The 4872-nt window shown below is 40.4% G+C and overlaps 1 pseudogene; it reads right to left on the minus strand.

The window, feature by feature from the left end:
• Positions 1-2927: 2927 nt before the first annotated feature.
• LOC112915831 (cardiolipin synthase (CMP-forming) pseudogene) lies at positions 2928-3568 on the minus strand (annotated as a pseudogene).
• Between the last annotated feature and the right edge of the window lie 1304 nt (positions 3569-4872).

Here is a 4872-nt window from a genome sequence, read left to right on the forward strand (position 1 = left end):
CAGGCCCCACCGCACCCGCCTGCCCAGGCTCGGGAGCCCACCTGACCCCGCCGGGACTCTACCTTCGGCAACTGCTGCGCTCCCCATCCTGCGCAATGGGAAGGGATGGAGGGTGTTGACAAGCGGATGCAGGAGAGCAAGGGAGACCCGTGAGACGGCACATGGACGAGGGCGCAGGCGGTGAAGACCGCCTAGAGGGGATGGCAATGAAGACGTGGGAGATGAGACCCAACGTAGACAGTGCTGCGGGGTCACACCTGAAGGCAGGCCCAGAAAACCCTGAAAACACAGGAGGACAGACAACCCCAGCAGCCCATCCACCTGCTGAGCATCGGCCGCTCCAGAGCCTAAGGCTGAGTAAACACCGGCCTGTCTTCTCCACGGCGAGCTTCGTCCTCCAACCAGAAGAAACGAATATGACATTCCAGAAGAAATGAACCAAAGATGGGAGCTGAAGGCCTCAAGTGCTTGCCTTTTGCCTGTTGACCAGTTAACCAAACTGCCTTATCTATGCAGCACAGGCCTATTATTCATTTTACCTCAAGATTTATATGAAGATCCATGCTAGCTAGAAGAAAGACAGCCAGAAGGAAAGTAGCAAGCACAAAGCAGTTTCTTTCTTTCTTTTTTAAGATTTTATTTATTTCTTCATGAGAGACAGAGAGAGAGGCAGAGACATAGGTAGAGGAAGCAGGTTCTCTGCGGGGATCCCGATGCAGGACTCCATCCCAGGACCCCAGGATCACACCCTGAGCCAAAGGCGGATGCTCAACCACCAAGCCACCCAGGCATCCCAAGTACAAAACAGTTTCTATAGGACAGATGGGAGAGAGGGCAGGCCCACAGGTGGCAACTGCCCTGAAGCTACAGGTTTTATTTTCTTTGTGTGTAAGTGGGGTTTTGGATCATGGGCAGGGTGGTGTCTAATGGAGGCTGCTTCCAATCATTTGTGGGGGCACCTCCCAGTGGTTAGGAGGGGGAGTTTTGACCCTACAAAGTTCTGACCCTACAGAACCCTTATGGCAGCTTTTCCCCATGGAGTGGGGGAATGGTAATGCAAATGAATTATAATGAGCCTAGGGGTTACCCTGGGGTGGAGGTGTAAGAGGAGAGAGAGCTTGTGTTCTGCACCTGTGGCTCTTGATTTGTCAGCCTGGGGATGTTGGAAGCCAGAAGACCAAGATGTTGAGAGCCATAAAGTCAGGACGTTGTGCCCTCAGGCTTCTAATGTGTAACCTATTTATCATCTCCCTTGCCTCCAGCTCCTGTTTAACTGTCTACTCTATCAGTTTCAATACAATATGCCAAGGCATGGATTTCTAAAATTCTGTTTGCATATGTCATGCTCTTTTTCTATGGATTTATGTCTTTCATAAATTCTGGAAAACTTCAACTATTATAATTCAAATATTTTTATTTCTTTTCTTGTAAAACATCTAAGAGATAATATTAGACCTTATCTCTCTATCCCAATCACCCTTTCATATTGTTCATTACTTCTTTGTGCTGCATCCTGTTAATTATTTTTATTTCCAACTCTCTTATTCCTTTAACCTATCAAAAAAAAAAAAAACCTTCAAAGTTTAAAAACCTTTTAAAACAGAGGACATAGGGGAAGGGAAGGGAAAATTAAAACAAGATGAAATCAGAGAAAAAGAAAAACCATAAGTAATCATAGGAAACAAACTGAGGGTTGCTGGAGGGAAGGGGGATGGAAGATGGGATAATTGAGTGATGGACATTAAGGAGGACACAGGATGTAATGAGCACTGGGTGTTATATGTAAGCGATGAATCAATCACTTGATTCTACTCCTGAAATCAATATTACACTGTATGTTAACTAATTAGAATTTAATAAAATTAAATTTTAAAAAACTGAAAAAAAATTTAAAAATATATATAACTTCATATTATTTTCATATCACATACATCCCAACGTAATGCAAATATCACTATGTAAGAAACACAATGTAAAGGCATGATGTAAATCACTGCCTCCTAAACATGCTCTCATATTCCAGCTCCCTGTGCTATTTATTATCCCAATACATAAACTGTTAGGTACCCGAGAGCTGGAAGACTTTCCTTTTTTTAAAATTTTTTTTTAACGATTTTAATTTATTTATCCATGAGAGACACAGAAAGAGAGATTGGCAGACACATAGGCAGAGGGAGAAGTAGGCTCCATGCAGGGAGCCCGACGTGGGACTCAATCCAGGGACTCCAGGATCAGGCCCAGGGCTGAAGGCAGTGCTAAACTGCTGAGCCACCTGGGCTGCCCTGGAAGACTTTCCTAAACACAAACTTCAACAGATTTTATTTTATGTTTGATCTTATTTATTATCTTCAAAATTTCCTGCATTTTAACTCTTGTTAAAACTTTTCTTTATTCACAGCTAAACTTTCTTTATTCTGTCATTATCCTAAGCAATTAGATATTAACCACGTGAACTATTAATGTCCACAAATCTAAAAATCAAATGCAAAACTCTTTCAGCCATGTGTAAGATATGTATCTAAACATGCAAAATTCCCTATAGTGCTTTGTGACTAATCTAAATTCTATTTTAAAAGAGGTGGTGATTTAAGTTTCCACGTTCTGGACTAATTTTTAAAATGTATTTAAAAATGATTAATAGTAACTGGAATACTTGTAATTTTATAAAGTAATCAAGAACTCTAAAATAAAATGCTATGCTAAGTTCTATTTTCATTTAAAAATACATTGGAAATTCTGCATATCTTCATGATAGAGCTTATCTTCAATGTGCAGCACTTCAATTTTGATGACATGTTTGTTCTAACGATCCTTTCTCAGGCTGAACACTAAAATGGGAAATTCCTGTAGATTTCCAAGTGGCCCTGGTGCCAGTGATGTATACTGCTTCTTTCCTAAAGATGACGGATGACTTCGTCTGCATTTTTTCATTTGACAGCATTCTGAGCATGATGATAGTAACTATAAGCTGATGCATCTGTGCTGCAAAATATAAAACACCACAGTATCTGAAGATAAATACTGTCAGCATAATTGAAAACTACAGCTGCCAAAGAAACCACCAAGATTAACTGGACTGCTATGTTTACTTTGTGGATACATGTTGGTTTTAATTTAGCAGTGACACAGCAAGGGTTGAAATACTTAAAGTACTTAGCAAGTGTTCTCAGTGTTGGAAGAATTCGATATCTGACATAAAGATGATAGCAACCAATATTACATCTTCAAAATTATCATATAAATAAGTGAAACTGGAATAAAATCTGTTTAGGCCACGCTAATATATAGGTCATTGATAAGGATTTCATCAGCAAGTGGACCAAGAATGTTTCCCACAGCTGGTTATCAATTGTCCCAGTTTCAAGCAATAAATCCAAGCAACAAATCAGTGAGCCCAACTAGAGCAAAAACTCCTAGTGCAATATCAAAATCTTCTCTAGTAATCAAAGAGCCCCGAACTGTGGCTAAATTGATTCTCCTCATTGACAACATATATGGAATTGTCTACAGGTTTTCATATAGGCTTGATGGTGCTTGTCAGGCCGCACTGTCCATCTGGGGCTTCAGTAGCAGAATGAGGGCCACCTTCCCTGTGCCCAAGCAGTGGCCTTGCCCAGGGGATGGATTAATAGCTATCATCCAGTTGACTTGTTCTCTCTCAAGTCATGTTTGATGAGTTATTTGATCCATCCACTATTTGCAATTTCAATGATTGCTTTTTCATTTCTAGAAATTCTATTTTTAAAAATCTACCCATTGTTTTTCATGATGATACCCTCTTTTTGGAGATTTTATTTATTTATTCATGAGAGACACAGAGAGAGAGAGGCAGACACAGGCAGAGGGAGAAGCAGGCTCCCTGTGGGGAGTCCGATGTGGGACTTGATCCCAGGACCCTGGGATCATGACCTGAGCCAAAGGCAGATGCTCAACCACTAAGCCACGCAGGCATCCTGATACCTTTTTCTTAGAGTTTATTTCTTGATTCATTAATTTAAATATACTTATATCATATCTCTTAGATTTCAGTTCCAGTGTCTCAAGTTTTAAGGCTCAAATCCTGATATTTACTGTGTCTGCTGATTTGTGCACATGATGAATTTTTTCCTCATGTGTTTTTATTTTTTATTATTAGTTTTTGTTACAAATATATTTTTTAAAAGATTTATTCATTTATCTCAGAGAGAGAGAGAGAGAGTGCAGGAAAGGGTCAGAGGGAGAGAATCTTCAAGTAGAAGCCATGTTGAATGTGGAGTCCAACACAGGGCTCAATCCCATGATCCTGTGATCATGACCTGAACTGAAATCAAGAGTCAGAGGCTCAATGAACTGCACCACCCAGGTATCCCTGTTGTTGTTGTTGTTGTTATTATTATTATTATTATTTTGAGAGAGGGAGAGTGTGGGAGCATATGCACTAGTAGAGTGGGGAGGGGCAAAGAGAGGGTGGGGAGAGAGAGAATCTTATGCAGTTTCCAGCCCAGTGCAAAGCCCAACTCAGAGTTCCATCTCATGACCATGAGATCATGACCTGAGCCAAAATCAAGAGTCAAACACTTAACTGATTGAACCACCAGGCACCCCTACAAATGTTATTAGAAATTAATTGGTATACTAAAAATTATTTTTTTTCAAATTTTTATTTAAATTCTAGTCAGTTAACATACAGTACAATATTGGTTTCAAGAATAGAATTTGGTGATTCATCAGTTACATATCACATCCAGTGCTCATCACAAGTGCTCTCCTTAATGCCCATCGCTCACCCACCTCCTTCCAGCAACCCTCAGTTTGTCCTATGTAGTTAAGAGTCTCTTATGGTTTGTTTCCCTCTCTTTTTTTTCTCCCTTCCCATATGTTCATATGTTTTAT

Source organism: Vulpes vulpes, chromosome 11, assembly GCF_048418805.1.
Source record: "Vulpes vulpes isolate BD-2025 chromosome 11, VulVul3, whole genome shotgun sequence".
Lineage (NCBI taxonomy): Eukaryota > Metazoa > Chordata > Mammalia > Carnivora > Canidae > Vulpes > Vulpes vulpes.